Source organism: Macaca thibetana, chromosome 14 (assembly GCF_024542745.1).
Source record: "Macaca thibetana thibetana isolate TM-01 chromosome 14, ASM2454274v1, whole genome shotgun sequence".
NCBI classification, from domain to species: Eukaryota; Metazoa; Chordata; class Mammalia; order Primates; family Cercopithecidae; genus Macaca; species Macaca thibetana.
The window spans coordinates 12,379,866-12,399,077 of NC_065591.1; the positions used below are offsets into that span (position 1 = coordinate 12,379,866).

A 19,212-nucleotide genomic window follows, 5' to 3' on the forward strand; every position below is an offset into this window, starting at 1 on the left:
ACGCCTGTAATCCCAGCATTTTGGGAGACCAAGGTGGGTGGATCACCTGAGGTCAGGAATTCAAGACCAGCTTGGCCAACATGGTGAAACCCCATCTCTACTAAAAATACAAAAATTTGCCAGATGTGGTGACAGGCGCTTGTCATCCCAGCTCCTTGGGAGGCTGAGGCAGGAGAATCGCTTGAACCCGGGAGGCAGAAGTTGCAGTGAGCCAAGATTGCACCACTGCACTCCAGCCTGGGCAACAAAGCCAGACTCCGTCTCAAAAAACAAACAGGCTGGGCACGGTGGCTCATGGCTATAATCCCAGCACTTTGAGAGGCCGAGGCAGGCGGATCACGAGGTCAGGAGATCTAGACCATCCTGGCTAACACGGTGAAACCCCGTGTCTACTAAAAATATAAAAAATTAGCCAGGCGTGGTGGCAGGCGCCTGTAGTACCAGCTACTCAGGAGACTGAGGCAGAAGAATGGCGTGAATCCAGGAGGCGGAGCTTGCAGTGAGTCGAGATCACACCACTGCACTCCAGCCTGGGCGACAGAGTGAGACTCCGTCCCAAAACAAAACAAAACAAAACAAAACAAAAAAAACGGCCCGGGTGCAGTGACTCATGCCTATAATCCCAGCACTTTGGGAGGCCAAGGCAGGTGGATCACCTGAGGTCAGGAGTTCAAAACCAGCCTGACCAACATGGAGAAACCCTGTCTTTACTAAAAATACAAAATTAGCCAGGCATGGTGGTGCATGCCTGTAATCCCAGCTACTGGGGAGACTGAGGCAGCAGAATTGCTTGAAGCTTGAATCTGGGAGGCGGAGGTCGTGGTGAGCTGAGATGGCACCACTGCACTCCAGCCTGGGCAATAACGCCAAAACTCCATCTCAGAAAAACAAACAAACAAAAAAACCGAAAACAAGTTTTGGGTTTCAGATTTTGGAATATTTATATTATTCTTATCTGTTGAGCGTCCCAAATCTGAAATCCAAAAGGCTCCAATGAGCATGTCCTTTTAGCATCAGTCATGTGGGTACTCGAAAAGTTTTGAATTTTGGAGCATTTTGGATTTCAGCTTTGGGGGTTCGGGACGCTCAATCTGTTCACACATGGGGCTGTTGGGAAGACAAAGTGGATAGACACATGTCCAGCACTCAGTGCCTGTTAGGACATAGTAAGTGTCCATCAGTCTCTGCGATTCGGTACTCGGAATCATTACTACCCCGACACCCAGCCCCACCTCCCAGCCCTGGGCTGCTGGGACAGATTGCTTCTGTTTCCTGCTCTGAGAGGGAGCAGAGGGGATGACATGGGCCAGTGGGGAAGGAGGAGCCTCCCCCCTTGGAGATTGACATGTCCCTGGCCCAGACCTACAGGAACCTCACTGGTTTTAGAGCTCTGGTAGGTGACCAGAGAGACAAAGACTGGCCCTGGAGGCTGAATCCCTGCCACACCTGTCCTTGCCCCAATTCTAGGTGGGTGGGGAACTATACACTTGTTTCCCTAGTCAGGGATCACTGTGTCCACTTATCGAGGCCCCATGTCAGACTCCTGTGTCCCCCGACACACCTGGGAAGAGGAGCGGGTGGGGTGATGTCTGGGCCATGGGCTGGTAGGCATGCCCCGGCAGCTCTAATGAGGTGTGTGAAGGCCACAGAGGCTGCCTTGGCAGCGGTGCGGTCAATAAGAGGGCAGGGGAGAGGCGGGCCTGGCGTGATGGCCATGGCAGCCGTGGGCGATCAGCCCTTTGCCGACGGTTGCTCGGGTGAGCAAGTGCGCTCCGAGCCATTCGACTATAATAACCCTAATCTGCTCATTACCACTCCCGGAGCTGACGGGTGACTCAGGCATGAGCTGCCAAGGGTTTCTGCCTTCGTAACCCCCATTGCACCCTCCCCCCTCACATCTGTGCAACAGCTGGGCTCCAGGACAGCCAGTTCCCAGCAGACTCCGGCACCATCTGCTTCTCCTGTGGGAGTCAGGCTCTGAAGAGGGTGTGCTCAGGGAGCCTCCTAGAAGAGTGGAGCTAAGGGACACCTGGTCTAGTGTTAGGGAGCTCTGTGTCTTACTCTGCTCCCCAGAGGGGGTGCAGGGGTCCAGGCTGGGGGCTCAGGAGGCTTGGGTCCTGATGGATGTTAAATGACTTGTTTCCCTAACGCCTGAGACTCTAGGTCTCTCCATCTGCATGATGGAAGGGCTGTCTGGCTCCCTCTCCACTTCTCCAGCCAACCAGACCTAGTGCCAGACGGTGTTTTTCCCGTCTGAGGGCTGGGGCGCCTGTGTGTTGTGTGTTGGGGTGTGGGGTGCATTAGAGGACAGCTGAACTGCTGACTTCTATGGAGTGTGGACGGGGTACAGTAGAAGGGGAAAAGGCAGAGGCATCGCCTCCTAGTACCTTTTGCCCCACCCAGCCCCAGGCTGCCTATCAATTTGGGGATTCTCAATCCCCCTCTCCTGCTCCTGCTGGCTTTTGAGACTTGTTCTGCATGGCTGCCCCTTCCTAGAACTGGGAGGACCACCAGGATCCTTGGTAGTCACAATAGAAGCTAAGGCTTACTGAGCACCCACCTTGAACCCTTAGAAGGCATTGTGTTGGCGGTCACAGCAATCCAGCTAGGTTGGCGCTATCATCCCAGTTCCCAGATGAGAGACCTGAGGCACAAAGGGGTTACAGAAGGTCACACCACTAGCAAATGGCAGCTCTGGGGTATGAACCACAATGCATGTGACTCTGGGTCTCCTCACAGAACCACAGAGCCACACGTGGCCCCAGTGTACAGTTGGAGACGGAAGACTTCCCTTCTAAAGAAGGAACACACTGAGACTGGAAAACCTGGCTGCCCCACATGACTTTGTGCCCACCTGGCATGCAGTAGACACTCAGTAATTGCTCAGGGCCTAAAGGGCTCATCAGACAAACTGCTTAAATCGGAACTGCTCTGGTGGAAGCAAAGATGGGGTCCCGCCGGGCGCGGTGGCTCACGCCTGTAATCCCAGCACTTTGGGAGGCCGAGGCAGGCGGATCACGAGGTCAGGAGATCGAGACCATCCTGGCTAACACGGTGAAACCCCATCTCTACTAAAAATACAAAAAATTAGCCAGGCACTGTGGCGGGCGCCTGTAGTCCCAGCTACTCAAGAGGCTGAGGCAGGAGAATGGCGTGAACTCGGGAGGCGGAGCTTGCAGTGAGTGGAGATCGCGCCACTGCATTCCAGCCTGGGCGACAGAGTGAGACTCCGTCTCAAGAAAAAAAAAAAAAAAGATGGGGTCCCATAAACCTCTCCCCAGCCTCTCATTTTCAGAGAATGAAACTGAAGTTGAGAGGGGGAAGGGACTCCCAGAGCCACTCATCAAGTTGGTGGCAGAGTCAAGACTAGAACTCATGTGGTGGGATGTCCCCAGGGGAGCAAGCCGGGAGAGGTCAGGAGCAGGTGGAGGGCTCTCTCCCCTCCCAGAGTGGGTTGGGTTACGCCCCTGCCCCTTTCCTCAAGCTGAGCCAGAGAGACAGGGGAAGAGGCCTGGAGACTCGGCCTGGGCTGAGCCATCTGAGCACCCAATGGGTAAGTGCACTGGGCTCCACAGGCTCCCACCAGCCAGTGCCCTACATGGTCCTCTTGATGGCCTAGTCCAGGGACAGCCCATGTGTGTGTAGTGCAGAGCCACTTCATTCCCCACTGTTGACACACCCGACTCCCTTATTCCATCAGTAAACACTGGGCCTGGAGAGACAGTCCAATTGGCTGGCAGTGTCCTCCTCCCAGCTCCACTCCTTGCCTAAACAGACAGCTCTGTTTGTCCTCCCTGCCCAGCCACCAGAACTTCATTGTCACCCAGATCCCTGCCCTGTAAGCAACTCACCTCCTCTCACTCCCACAGAATACCCGTGTCAGAGCTGGAGAGGCCGATGGGAAACTTTTAGGACAACTTCTAACCCCCTACCCAAGCAACACCACCTCCACTTCTTTTTTTTTTTTTTTTTTTTTTGAGACAGAGTCTCACTCTGTTGCCCAGGTTAGATAGAGTCCAGTGGAGTCATCTTGGCTCACTGCAACCCCCCACCTCCTGGGTTCAAGCGATTCTCCTGCCTCAGCCTCCCAAGTAGCTGGGATTACAGATGCATGCCACCACTCCTGGCTAATTTTTATATTTTTAGTAGAGATGGGGTTTCGCCACGTTAGCCAGGCTGGTCTCGAACACCTGACCTCAGCTTATCTGCCCACCTCGGCCTCCCGACCTCAGGTGATCCACCCGCCTCAGCCTCCCAAAGTGCTGGCATTACAGGCATAAGCCACCACGCCTGGCTACCACCTCCACTTTTACAAATGACAAAACAGAGACCCCAGAGGGGAGGCGTGGCAAGAGCCATGTAGAACAGGAAGGCAGGCCTCACCTCCAACCACTCACTGCTGGGCGTGGCCTCTGTGTCTTGGCATGTGCTGTTCCTTCTGCTAGGACAGCCCTTCCTCGACGAAGCCTCAGCCCACTGAGTGAATGACAACTTTGGCTGTACCCACACAGCTGTCTCTATTGTGGCTCATGATGCCCGGCCCCCTTTCCATCACCCTGCAAGCTTCCGAAGCCCGAGACCTGGGTTGGTTCATTGCAGATCCCCCAGCTCCCAACCCAAGGTGCCCAGAGTGAGCTACTGACAAAGGCTTGGACATGAATGAATCGGTGGGCTTGAACCAGAACAAATTCTCTCAATCCTGGCCCAGCTTGGACCCCCAAATCCCAATCCCTGTTCTCCTAGGCCAAAGCTATTCTGAGAGGTCTTTCAGACCCCTGTTTCCAGATCCCAGTGGGCTTTGAAGACATGGTCTCCCTTGCTTCCCCTGGGCCTGGGCCCCGCCTGGGCAAAGCCTTCTCTCAGTTGTTGTGGGTGAATCATTGGCAGGCTGTAAACAGCTCTATGGAGCACTGGCTGTACCACCAAGGCCCTGGCACTGATCCTAGCCGCGCCAGGGGGATCTAAAAGAAGACATGGCTCCCACGCACCCACGATGGAAAGGAGAAGGTGGAATAGAAACAGGGGGGAGGTTTCCAGATTTGCATACCAACACGTGCACAGGAGTCTGTAATGCAGCCCAGCCTAGGAGGGGACAAAACAGAACCTGGAGGACGAGAAGGGGATGAATCAGAAAGCCTTCCAAGAGGAAGGGACCTGCAGCGAGGAGGTGGGGTGGCTTCTGGGAGTTTAGAAACCACCAGTATTTACTGAGCACCTACTATGCAACAGGCACTGCTCCAGGGCTACAGGTACTGCCATGAACAAAACAAAGACCCTATGCCGCACAGAACAGAAAAGCAGAGCAGGGCCAGGGTGTGGGCAGCTGCCTTATGTATCATTTGCAAGATTCTGTAGCAGGCCAAGAGCTTGGAGACTTTTCCAGCCACTTAACAGATGAGGAAACCGAGACCCAGAGAGGGCTGAGGAGTTGCCTGGAGTCGCACAGGAAGACAGGGCAGAGGCAGACCCCAGGCCCTGCGTGTGGGCTCAGAGGTGAGGATGCCTCTTTGGCCTTCAGAAAGGAGAGGCTTTGACCTTCAGGAAAGCCCTGAGCTCAGTCCCTCCCCATGTGGCCCAGGTGGGGCCTCATTTCCACGGTAGGTATTTGGGGGCTGGCTGAGGGAAGGACCCCTCCCCTCCTGCCCCCCAACTAGGGGTCCCAGGGCACTCAGAGAAACAGCAGAGGCTTGTGAGGAAAGCCAAACTCGAGTCACTCAGCGGTGGGTTCCCCAGGGCTACACCTCCTCGCCGCCCCATCTGTAGATGGGCAGCTCTGACTCCGGGCTTTTGGCCTTTCCAAGACCAAAAATGTTGCTTCCTTTCCTCCCCCAGGAGCAGCCAGCTGGGGCCGACAGCATGGTCTGGCGTCTGGAAACTCAGACTTCTTCCAGCCCCACACCCCACCTACACCAGCCCCAGCACAGAGCTTGATGTCTGCTGAGTGACTCGCTTTCCATGGCTTCAACAGCCTCGGCCGCAGCAGGGTCAGAGCGCGGGCACTGACTTTTCAGACTCTCACTCTGCTAAGTGAACATTAGACCCACATTACGTAGCCGCTGAAATTTGTGGCTGCCTCCTACAAGCCATTTGATAAGTTCTTATTGTCACCTCCCCCTGGTATGCGTGCACCCTCAGGGACTGGGGCAGCTTGTTCACTCAGAGCCAGGGTGCTGCCAGGGGGTAGGAGCGGGGCATGGGTGGCACAGAGCCCTGGCTGGGAGCTGTGGCCCATCTGTGTTGCCTTGAGCATGACGCTTGCCCTTTCTGGTTTCACCTGGAAATGGCTCTCCAGAACGTGACTCAGCTTCCCTGTTCAGCCAGCCCCCTCACTGGTCCGTTCCTAGGCATAGTCCTGGGTTTTGGACAAAGGAGCCTCTTCTGAGGTCACTAAACCAGCCCCCAGCCCTAAACCTGCCCCAAACAATTTGTCATCCCAGGCCTCTTGGACCTCCTCCCAGAGCTTCCCAGTATCCCGACTCCAAAGCTATCCTTTCCTTCTCTGAGCTCTCACCTCGCCTTGTCCAGGTTCTGTCCAGACAGCGTCCTGGGCCATTGCACAGGTGGGTACTCCATGGGGCTCTGGCCTCCTTTACATTGGAACCCCCTGCACAGGCCTGGCACATAGTCGATCTCTATAGATGCCCATTCAGTCACTCACCAATTCAACAAACAGCTCTTTGGGCCAGCTTTGTACTCAGCTCCACACTGGGCCTGGGGATAGATATTAGAGGCTAATAAGGCACAGCCTTACCCTCAAAGAGCTCCCTGTCTGCGGAGAAGAAATACAATGACAAAGCAGGTGATTCGTGCCCTCATGGGGGAAGCCCTGGGAGCAGCGGGAGCACACAGCAGTGCTACCTAACCCTGGGGAAATGAGGGAAGGCTTCCTGGAATAGGCAACATCTAAACTGAGACCTAAAGAATGAGTAGGAGTTAACCAGATAGAGGAAGCAGTTCCAGAAAGAGGGAGCACCCAGGCAGAGTTCTGGAGTCTAGAGACAGCACATGGACTCTGGGAAACCTCAGGAGTCGGGCTGGCCTCTTTGCTTCTTCTGTTGACTGGTTTTTCCCCACCCCTCTAAGAAAGAAGGGGAGATAGTTCTTTCCCATTGGGTGGGCTTCCCAGACCCCTATCCCTGCCAGAAGAGGCCCGATAACTCCCAGGTGGCTGGTCACTTACCACATGCACCTAACCTGCCTATCACTTCTCTGCTCTGAGCCTCAGCCTCAGCCTCGTCTGTCAAATGGGGTGGGGCACTTACGCCCCATGTCATTCTTACGAGAGACCTGGAGGAGAGAGGAGAAGCCCTAGCCCTTCCCCTGCCTAACTAGGGGTGCAGCCCGGATTGGGTCTGGGTCTGCAGGGGGAAGTGGGGTGGGGGAGACCCTGAGTGCTAGTGCCCACCAATCTGAGCCCAGGCCGGCCACAGACCCCTGGCTTCTCTTCCATCTCAGGAGTCTTTCTCCCTCAGCCCCCTCACTCCCAGCCACATTGGAAGATGATAAAAAAAGAAAAGAAAGAAATGGTCCTCCCACTACCTGGCAGGCGTGCCCACGATGAGAAATGCCTTTCCAGGGGAGCGTGGTCTCTGCAGAGCCCTTGCCAACCCCCAGTCCTACCTGTCGTGATCCTCTGGCTGCTCCCTTGTGTTTTCTCCCCCTATTCCCACCTCCACCTCACTGGCTGGAGGGAAGCGGGGAGAGAAAACAGCCTTCACAGTGGGGCTAAGGACTCAGAGACTAGGCATGGGGGAACGGGGGACAGAGGGTGGGAGGGGAACCCCAGGACCAGCGTGAAGCAAGTCATTCTTCCCTTCCTGGTTTATAGGGAGGTAGAAGTGAGGGGTGGGAGTGGAGTACCTGACCCTCATAAACTCTAGGACAAATTCAAGGCCCAGAAAGGGCTGGGCCCCGATGAAGGGCTCAACAAGCTTATAGGATTAGATCAGAGAGCCAGGGGGACATCAGGAATGGTCTTACCCAGCAAATGTGCAAACTGAGGTCCTAGAGGGGCCAAGACTTCCCCAATCACACAGCAAGTTAGAGGAGGTAGAGGCAGGACTAGAACGTGGGCCTTCTGTATCCAGTCCCAGTGGTGGGAACGGAATGCAGGATAACTTAAAGAGGATAGTGACAAAGCCAGGTCAGGCTGCCACGGAGGTCAGAGTCCAAGCCTGACCATGGCTTTTATTCCTCCCCTACACACTGAGCTCCTGTGCCACCAACTTGGATGCAATAACAAGGAGAAGAGAAATTCTTGCCTGGATCTTCTGGGGAGCCAGATTTCCAGGTCTTTCAATGTTCCAGAATTGCAGAAATGCTGGAAGGAACCTCCTGGATCACCTATTCATGAGAGAACTCAGGCCAGGGAGAGGAAGGCCGTGCCAAAGGCCAAGCCCCAGTGAGTGACCCACGCATGTCTCAGGTTCCCAGACCAAGGCTCTTTCTGGTGTATCACAGTGGTTAGGAGGCCAGGCTATGGATGGGTCTGACACACCTGGGTTCGAATCCCTGCTCTGCCATTCACTGGCTATGGGACCTCACTTTACTTCTTAGTCATTTATCTGAGCCTCAGTTTCTCCACCTGTAAACTGGAGATGGCAGCGCTTACCACATAGGGTGTTATAAAAATTTAATGTAGGCCAGGCGCGGTGGCTCAAGCCTGTAATCCCAGCACTTTGGGAGGCCGAGACGGGCGGATCACGAGGTCAGAAGATCGAGACCATCCTGGCTAATACGGTGAAACCCCGTCTCTACTAAAAAATGCAAAAAACTAGCCAGGCGAGGTGGCGGGCGCCTGTAGTCCCAGCTACTCGGGAGGCTGAGGCAGGAGAATGGCATAAGCCCGGGAGGCGGAGCTTGCAGTGAGCTGAGATCCGGCCACTGCACTCCAGCCTGGGCGACAGAGCGAGACTCCGTCTCAAAAAAAAAAAAAAAAAAAAAAAAAGAATTTAATGCAATAACATTAGTTCCATGGGGACAGACTCTGTCTCACTTACTATCGTCTTCTTAGCATCTAGAACACTGCTCAGCACATAGTAGGTCCTCAACAAAATGGAACAGTCATAGTCATTATCACGCTGTACTATGCTGCTTCTGGCTTGATATCAGTAGCAGGGGCAGAAACAGGATGACCTCTTTTATTCCACTGGCCCCTGAAGAGAAGCCAGAGTCTGGCTGTTGCAGAGGGAGGCCACCAGCCATGCTAGAAAGAATGGCTGTGCAGCCTTAGACAAGTTCCCTCCCCTTTCTGTTTGGTTTCCCCCCAGCACAAGGAGGGCATTGCTAAGTGATGACTTAAGTCCCCCAGCTTGAGGACTGCTCCTGGACCCTGTGCCGTGGCTCTGCCTGAGATACTTAAATTTTCTCCTCTGGGATGCCCAGAGGGAAGGGCTGAGGGGCAGGGCTGGGCATCCCAGATGAGAAAAAGGGTGGGGATGGGGCAGTGGCCAGGCTCTGCCAGGCTCCTGGGAGCCTTTGCTCTATTAGGCGGTCAGCTTATAGGACACAGGAGTGATCAGGGTAGCCAGGCGTCAGTGCAGGCACCAGCCTCCACTGGGGCCTGAGAATGAAGCTTCTGGTGGATGATGGCTGGTTCATTAAGGGGATGAAGGGCAAGGCTGGAGACTTGCTGAGCACTTCATCTGCCCCCACTCCCAGGCCAGCCTCACACTACCTGGCACTTAGCGGTTCCCTCCCCAGCAGGCACTGGGGAATGGTGAGGAACCTTGATGCTCTCATAACAGTCTCCAGTGCCCGCTCTGCCCATTAGCTCCTGCTCCTTGCGGCTCTTTATTGTGAGGGAGGCTTTATTGCTACCTCTGGGTTGTAGGGTGGAGGGTGAAGTTCTAGGAGCAAGAGGCCCTGGCTGGGCATGACAGAGCAGGTTCCCTGCAGGACTGGGAGCCCCCTCCCAGGGCTGCCAGCTCCCAACCTGGGGTCTTGCCATGGTTTGTTGCCAGCCAAGTCACATTTGTCCCCGTGAATCCTCTTGTCCCCTACACACACACACACACACACACACACACACACACACACACACGCTGACCACACCCTCAGCAGAGCTCCACCCTACTCCTGGCATCAGGGCCTCTGGGGAGGGGCTAGACAGCCAGGCTATTTTCCAGGGGGTTTCAAAGGCCCAGATCTGGAGGTTCATGAGCCCAGAAAGCTCTGGGCTCAGGAGAAAACAAAGCAACACCCTTCCCTGAGCCCTTGGAGGAAATGGCCTCCAGGGGCCAGGGAGGAAAAACAGGAAGGGCCAGGCTGGGGAGGACGTCCTGAGGGTGGGGACGGGGAAGAGGGCCAACCTATCCCTGTCTTCCTCCCTACACTAGTGGGCTCTGCAGAGGGAGCGGCCAGCGTGGTCCTGGCCTTGGGCTGCGCTAGGGACTGTCCTGGGCTGCACTGGGAGGTCTGTCCTCAGCTGGTGGCTGCCCACCTGAGAGCTTCCTCAGGGATCCCAGTTCACGTGATGGGAGCTGAGCGCTGGGGTTAGAGAGTCAGAGTCCTCCGTGGGTGGGGGCAGAGCTGTGACACCTGCCCTCCTCTCTCCACTCCTTGGCCTGTGGGGGCCCCAAGCAAACTCCCCTCCCCTCATTCACCCTTCACTCTTTCATTTACTGAGCCCTCCTCAGTACAAAATAGCAACAACAGAGTAGAGGATAGCAATAACACAAACTGCTTCCTCCTACCTCTGCCTCCACTTTACAGATGAGAAGACTGAGGCATGCGGACAATGAACGAAAACAAACAAAAACTTTGCCCAGGTTACACAGCCAGTGAGCACTGGAGGAGAATTCAAATGCTGGCTGCCTGCCGGACTGCACGGGGCTTGCTGGTAACCCTTTCCTGGAGCAGTAAAGGCTTAAACCTCAGTGGGGTCAGGGAGCCCCAGGAGCCCGGAGGTGGGCAGCTGACCCCAGCCCTAGTGGGGCAGGAAGGCTCACGGCTGGCGATCCTTCACACTTACCATTGACTCCGTTCACCCTCCCCTGCTCGTGGGCGACTCACGCTTTCTCACGATCTCCTCTCCTCAAACTCCACCCCACCCTCCCCCGTCCTCACTCTCAGCTGTTGACCTTGTTTTTCTCACTCCCTGAAGACAATCTAGTCTCTCAGAAGTACTTCCAGATTTGCACGGGCACATCCGCCCCCACCAGCCTCTGCACCCACACATTGCCTCCCCAAGTCCTAGGAGAGATGACTGTCCACGCCTGCCCTCACCCACCACCCAGGCAGGCACCAGAGCCCAGTCCCTCTGATCAGCAAGTCATCCTGTCTCAGTTCACCAAACCATTCCCGTCAGTGGCTGTTTTTCCTCCCATCTTACACATACCTGCTCTTGATCCTGCTTCCCCTGTGGCTGCCACCCAATTCCTTGTTCCCCTCTGCAACAAAACTCCTCCCAGGGTTGTCTTTATCCACTATCAGCGGTTCTTCTCCTCCTGTTCTTTCTTAAACCCACTCCAATCTGGCTTTCATCCCCACCACTCTATCAAAAATACTCCTATGGGCCTTGCATGCTGGCTGATACCTGTAAGCCCAACGATTTGGGAGGCCGAGGCAGGAGGATTGGAAACCTGGAGTCTGAGACCAGCCTGGGCAACACAGCAAGACCCTGTCTCTACAAAAAAATTTTAAGGCTGGGTGTGGTGGCTCATGCCTGTAATCCCAGCACTTCATGAGGCCGAGGAGGGCAGATCATGAGGTCAGGAGATCAAGACCATCCTGGCTAACACGATGAAACCCCATCTCTACTAAAAATACAAAAAATTAGCTGGGCATGGTGGTGGGCGCCTGTAGTCCCAGCTACTTGGGAGGCTGAGGCAGGAGAATCGCTTGAACCTGGAAGGCGGAGGTTGCAGTGAGCCCAGATCACGCCATTGCACTCCAGCCTGGGCGACAGAGTGAGACTGTGTCTCAAAGAAAAAATAAATAAATAAATAAAAATTAGCCAGGAATGGCAGCGCACATCTGTAATCCCAGCTACTCAGGAGGCTGAGGCGGGAGGTGGGATGATCGCTCAAACCCAGGACGTTAAGACTGCAGTGAGCTAGGACCATACCACTGCCCTCCAGCCTGGGTGACAGAGTGAGACCCCATCTCAAAAATAAATAAATAAATAAAATGCTCCTACCAAGAAGGAGCTTCTCCATGGCTAAACTCAACTGTCAGTTCTCAGTCTTTCTGCCACTTGCCCCTGACCCCATGGCATTTGGCAGCGTAGCCCTCCCTCTTCCCTGAAACACTCTTTCCACTGGGCTCCTAGGTCACCTGCTGTACTCACTTGGTTTTCTGTTACTTCTCTCACCTTTCCCTCTCCGTCTCCTTTGCTGCTTTTTTCTCTTCTTCCAGACAGCCCAACATGGGGTGCCTCAAGCCCAGACTTTGGTTCTGATCTCATTCCTCATTCCTCTGGTGAGCTCACCCAGTCTCATGGCAACAGCATATATACACCAATGACTTTCACATCCATACCTCTAGCCTGGACCTCAAATGTTCCACTGTCCACTCAGCATCCCCTCCCTGCACTAGATAGCTCAGGTCCAACGCATGCCAAGCTGAGCACCTGTTCTCCGTTACACAACGCGCTCTGACACATGCCTTCTTCACAGGGATGCCACCTTCCCCAGTGGGCAAAAATTGGTTCTTGGGGGGACAGAAAAATATTGATATTACAATGGTTTGTAATTTTCCAAAGGGCCAAAGTACATGAACATGTATACGTCATAGCTGTGGTGTTAAAATTCCATGGTGGGCCGGGCGCGGCGGCTCACGCCTATAAACCCAGCACTTTGGGAGGCTGAGGTAGGTGGATCACCTGAAGTCAGGAGTTCAAAACCAGCCTGGGTAACATAATGAAACCCTGTCTCTACTAAAAATACAAAAATTAGCCAGGCATGGTGGTGCGCACCTGTAATCCCAGCTACTCGGGAGGCCGAGGCAGGAGAATCGCTTGAAATCAGTAGACAGAGATTGCAGTGAGCCCATAGCCCATATCACGCCACTGCACTGCAGCCTGGGCTATAGAACAAGACTCCATCAGGAAAAAAAAAAAATCTGTTGTGCGGGGAAGTGATTAGAGAAAAATGTCTTCAAAGGCTCCTGAGGGTGGGTGATAGTGAAAAATTGATTGAGAAAAGGCACTGCTCCAACACAAACCCCATTTCAGCCAATGGCAATCCAAGCCTTCCATGGCTCAGGCCAAAGCCTTGGAGGCGATGATCTCGGCTCCTCCCTTTTTGAAACAACCCACGTCCAATCCATGAAGAAATCCAGTTGGTTCTGCCTTCAAAATAGATCCAGAATCCAAGCCCTCCCAACCACCCCCACAGCACCCACCCTGATTCGAACCACCATCATGTCTTGCCTGGATTAGTGCAGCAGTCTCCTGACTGGTCTCCCTGCAGCTGCCCCCGCTCCCTACACACACACCCAGAGTGATCTTTTTACAATATACGCCAGCTCATGTCCTTCCTCTTACAAAAGACACTCCAGTTGCTTCCCATCTCCCTAAGTTCTCATAGTGACCTGTCCTCCCCTCTCCCCCAACACTCTCCCCCTACACTCTCCTGACCACTTCCTCCCTCCGCTCCAGCTCCACAAGCCCCCTTGGTTTCCTCCAACAAACCAGGTATTATCCCACCCTACAGCGTTTGCACTGGCTGTTCCCTCTCCCTGGTACACTGTTACCCAGATAACTGCAGGGCTAAATCCCTCTCCTCCTTCAAGTCTTTGCTCAGATGCCACCTTCTCAATGAAGCCTGCCCTCATTACCCTGTCTCAACATTGCAATCCACCCCCAGATAACCCTCACTTCTCTCCACCTTTTCTTTTCCCAAACACTCACCACCTTCTAACACACTATAACATTTCCTTCTTTTGCTCATTGCTGATTGCTGTCTCCCTCTGCTAAATGCCAGCTCCTGAGGGCAGGGATCTTTGTTTTGGTCACTGTTGCATCTTCAGCATGACGACAGAGCCTGGCACACACTAGGTGTGCCTGATACACCCTGGACACTCACTGCAGCCTCCTGCCATATCTGCTTTCTGATGTTTCCCACCCCAGGTTCCATCATATCTCCCCACCTTTGAAACCACATTTCCCTGTCCCTGAAATGCCCCCCACGCCCCCATCCCTTAGTGAGCTCTTTCTCAGCCGCAGAACTCTCTCAAAGATGACTTCGCCTCTCTGGTTAGGTCAGGAAGGGCCCTGCCTGCCAGACAGGGAATCTGAGCATTTTCCTAAGAGCAATTATGGATCCATGGAAGGGCTTTGAGCTGAAGAGCAACCTGGTCACACTTGCGCTTTGCTGCCCTTAGGATAGTGGACAGGAAGGGAGCCAGGCTGGAGGCAGAGGAGGAGACCTAGGGAGGAAGTCGATGCAAGATGGAAGGACTGGGGCTAGGGCCATGAATGAGGGGCAGGGGAGGCTGCGAAGGACTGGAGCCAGGAAGGAAAAAGACCAGGACTCACTACCAACAAAATGTTTCCAGGTAAGGAAAAGAGGGAAAGTAGGGACATGGCCAAGGTCTCTGCTTTGTAGGGTCAGGGTTGTGGTGGTGCCTTAGCTAAGGACAGGTCATGGGGGAGCTTCTCTCCTGTGTGAGAAGCTTCTCTTCTCTCTCACTACAGCTTCCATCCCCTTTCACTGAAGCATCTGGCACCCCAACACTTCTGGCCATAAAGAGAGAGGTCAATGGGGATTTGGAGAGGGATGGGCCTTCCCCAGGGGAACACAGACCTCAGACCTGGAGTGGAGGGAAGGGGCTCACACAGAGGTCTTTTTCAGAAAACAGGCCTTAAGGCTGTTCCCCAGAAATTAGAGAGGAACTTCCGGCCGAGAAGCCCATACTTGCCTCATGTTCTGCGTAGCCTTGTTTGACCAGAAAGACAAACAGCACAGGGAGTGGCCTTTGTGACATTTTATGAGGACTCCCCAACTCAGCCCAGGGTGTGGCAGTCAAGAGAAGACAAAAGGCATCCCCTAGTCAGACACAGCTATCCCTGGAGCATCTCCCTGGAGGAGCCAGAGACCCTCAGAATCATCTCATGGTATGTCCTCATGTTGCAGATGGGGAAACTGAGGCCCAGAGACAGAGAGAAGCAAATTGCCACAGGGCACAGTTGATATTACCAGGAGGGAACTGAGGCCACAAGGAGAGGACTTATCTGGTCTGATAGGGATAGACTAATAATAGCCCCGGTATTTGTATAGTTATTTTCTTCCCAGGCGTTCAGAGCACTGCACGTCCATGATCTCATTTGTCCACAAGACATCCCTCTGGGATGGGTGACAAGGCGACTTCATGCAGATGTGAAAATGCTCTGTCATCCCCCGCCGCCTGCCCCCAATAACCTTAATTTTCTTTTTCAGTCTCTATTATGTCCCCTTTCTTCCCATAACCAATTTAATTCAACAAAGATTTACGAGGCTACTGCTTGGTGCAAGGTGCTGGGCATTTGGGAAGCTTCAGGATTTCCCCAGGGCCAAGGTCATTGCTCTGCTTTCTGTAGTCCCAAAGCACTGTGTTCAGACCTGCATTTGTACACATCCTATTGTCTCCATACAGCTACCATCTTGGAGGGCAGGGCTTGGTCTTGTTCAAGCTTGCACACCCCCATAGTGCTCAGGCCAGGGCCTGGCATTCGGGAGCCTGGAGAAATCCTTGACCAGGGCCATGTTTCCCTGAATCCACCTGTTAATGCACTTGTCGCACTGTATGACAATTACTCAGAGAAAGAGCAGGATTCTGTATATGCAGTGCCTAGCACATAGCAGCTACGTCATTAATATTTGCTGAATGGATCAATAAAAAACGTGAAAGGAGGAAGATGAGGGTGGATAGTAATGGGCGATCCTTGCCCTGAAAGAGCTCCCCGTCCGTTGCAGGGGTGGAGCAGGTGGGCAGAAAGCGGGATTGAAGAGCTGTATAAATGCTATCAACTTGGACAATTCCATCACCGAAATGCTGAGAAGTGCCATGGGGCTACAGAAGAGGGGAGTTCAAACTCACCTGGGAGAATCAGGGATGGCTCCCTGGACAAAGTGACAGTGAAGACGGGCTTTGAAAGGTGGAAACCCATAGGGAGGAACTCAGTTTTTAGCTGAAGGCAGGGCACTGGGCAAGACGAGGAGGTCAAAAGTCATACTGGGGCAGACTCTGTCTCAGGCTAAGCTGCTCCTTTCCACAGGCGCGGGGAGCCATCGAAGGTCCAGGGGCTGAGAAGACAGTAGCGCAATTGGATCTTGTGTCTCAGAAAACCACAGAGAGGCCGGGCGCGGTGGTTTATGCTTGTAATCCCAACACTTTGGGAGGTGGGCAAATCATTTGAGGCCAGGAGTTCAACACCAGCCTGACCAAGATGGCAAAACCCTATCTCTACTAAAAACACAAAAATCAGCCAGGCATGATTGCAGGTGGCTGTAATCGCAGCTACTCAGGAGGCTGAGGCATGAGAATGTCTTGAGCCTGGGAGGCGGAGGTTGCAGTGAGCCAAGATCATGCCACTGCACTCCAGCCTGAGTTACAGAGCAAGACTCTGTCTGAAAGAAAGAAAGGAAGGAAGGAAGGAAGGAAGGAAGGAAGGAAGGAAGGAAGGAAGGAAGGAAGGAAGGAAGGAAGGAAGGAAGAAAGAAAGAAAAGGAAAGGAAAAAGAAAACCACGGGGAGGGAGGGCATGGATGGAAAAGACTGGGGGAGGCAAATGACTGGGCAGGAGCCAGGTGAGGTGGAGGGTGAGCGGCTTGAGTGTCTGACTTAGGGAGGTGGCTCAGGAGTCTGAGAAGAGGGTGTGAGAGGCTGGGCAGAGAAAAGGGTCTGAAGGATATGGACACTAATTAGGTGTGGGGGAAGAGCAGCTGGAGGATTTGGGGAACCGATGTGGGGCTTGAGAGAGTGATGGGGCCTTAGCAGCTGTGGGGTAACTCCAGGGAGGTAATGAGTTTCCTCCACCTGGTGGAGAGGCTTCACTAAGTACACAGCTGCGGAGCTTGGGAGGGAGGTCAGGGCCCCAGAGACAGTGCTGGGAATGGGGATGAAGCAAAAGCTGAGGCCGTGGGAGTGGATGAGGTCACGAAGAGAGTGGGTGAGAAAGAAAAGGGAAGAGAGGACGGAGCCTTGGGGGACGCCCACCGTTGGGAGGGGTGGGAGCAGGAAGAGAGCGGGAAATGAAGCAGCCAGGAAGATGGGGGTCCCCCATTCTTCCTCCTTTCCAGGGTGCCCGGCCTCTGCGCCCCCTCACCTCCCACGGGCCACACCCAGCTGAGGAGCAGGCTCTGTTGCCTGCTCAGCCTCCAGGAGAGCTCTGAGGAGTCGAAGGCAGGAAAGCCCAGGCATTGAAGGTTTGGGCTCTAGACCTGGTTGGAGCTGGTGTGACTCCCACCTGTCCCTCCACCCCGCCGGCCGCCCGACCTCAGGCAAGCCACGCCCCAGGCAAGCCACGCCCCTCGCCTCCTCAGCCCCCTCACCTTCCTAAGAGGACCACAACGGGACTTCCGTGACTATTAAATGGGATAATGCGTGTTATGCACTTGGCACCCGGGCCTGGCAGTCCCTCAGAGCTCAGTAAGTGCTGCCGGCTGCTCTGACGATTATTATTGAGCAGGATTGGATTCTGGCACTCAGGCCGGCAGGGCCAAGGAGCCCAGCAGCTCCCGGAGGCCTTGGTGAGGGAGGGGGCCTGGCCACCTGAACTCGCCCAGTCTCGGAGTGCTGGGGCCTCTCCTGTCATCCTCCTCAGCCCAGAGCCAGGGATGGTTGAACTGGGACAGTCCCAGCTCTCCCGGCGCAGATCACCCTTCCACCTGCGAGGGATAGGCCCCCACCCCCACTGCGGTCTTCAACTCCAGCTAGGGCAGAGGGTGGGGCCTCAATCCTGGGGCTGGGGATCCCTCAGAGAGAGTCATCTCCCCCGCCCCCCGTCTGTGTACCGGCCCCCTCCTCCTTCCGGGCTGGCGCGGACGCGTCCTCTCAGGTCCGCGGTAATTTGTCTGCTCACGCGGGCTCCGCGGCACCCCCTCCGCGCACGCGCATCCCCGCCCCGGGCCGGATACTCGGGGCGCTCTGGGTGGGTCAGTCCAAGTTGCGGAGAAAGATTTCTATGCTGGGGGCGCCAGTCGCTGGAGGCGCCGGCCTCGAGCCCAGGCCGGGCGTTTGCGGGCGCTCAGCTATTAAGAGCGGAGACGCCTCGTCCCCCGCCCCCCAAGAATTCTGCAGCTGGGACTCAGCCCAGGCGCGCCTTCTGCGCGGCCCTGGAGGACCAGGAGCGCGGGCGGCGAGTGGTGCTGGCTGGGATGGGGGCTGCTGGAGCAGGTCTTGGGTTGGCGGATTCTGGCTCCTGCCCCCTCACACACCGAGGCCTGAACCCTGGACTTCTCAGAGCCTCAGTTTCCCCTTCTCAACCTCAGCCTCAGACCTGGAAACAGGTCAATTGCTATCATCGTGGGCCTGCATGCCTGTCTGTGCAACCTCAGCTGGGCGGCAAGAAGAGTCATGGCCCGCTGAAGCCTGGGGAACAGGTCCCCATCCCACACTACCAGACCTGGCCTGGGCTCCCTCAGAAGAGGGGGGCTTGACCCCTCTACCAGCTGGGCTCGGGTCTGGGGTTCAAACTCAGGCCAGAGTTGTTCAGCGCTAGGAGGCCCCCATTAACTAGGCCACCCCTGGGGATGGGCGGTGGAGGCTGGAGCTGACTGGCCTGGGTGCCCAGGGGAGGTGGCTGCAAGGCCCAGGGCTTTGAACAAACCACAGAAGGTTTCTGCAATATCAAAAGAGCTCTTAGAGACTAATCATATGGGGGGAGGGGGGACAGTTGGCCAAAGAGCTTCTGCTTGGTTCCCATCAGCGAAGGATCAAAAAGCATTTGGTCAAAGAACCTTTAAATACCTTGAAAGGCAGGTGAAGCCAGTTCAGTGGGTTCCAACAGGGACTGAAACGCTGGTCTGAGCTGCAGACAAGCTGGCACCAGCCACAGGACATGCTGGGGGAGGGGCCCACTGAGGCAGGAGGGAGAAAAGGTGTGGATAGACCAGCAGCCTACCTCCCTAACTGTCCCCTCTTCCCCCACACCCAGAAGTCACTGTGGAGAGGATGGGGAGGGCAGAGAACTGGGTTCAGACTGACAGAGCTGGAAGCAGTCTTGCAGGCTTCTGGGCCAGGGGTTTTCATCTGGAACCCAAAGGACTCCCACCCCAACACACACCCAATG

At 55.0% G+C, this 19,212-nt stretch overlaps 1 long non-coding RNA gene across 1 annotated transcript; it reads right to left on the reverse strand.

Moving 5' to 3' along the window:
• Window positions 1-761: 761 nt before the first annotated feature.
• On the reverse strand, window positions 762-17,997 carry LOC126935544 (uncharacterized). Its single transcript, XR_007719256.1, has 3 exons — window positions 17,936-17,997; window positions 16,021-16,226; window positions 762-2,644 (listed from the first exon to the last, which is right to left on the reverse strand). It is a non-coding gene; the product is annotated as an uncharacterized LOC126935544 (long non-coding RNA).
• Window positions 17,998-19,212: the final 1,215 nt, after the last annotated feature.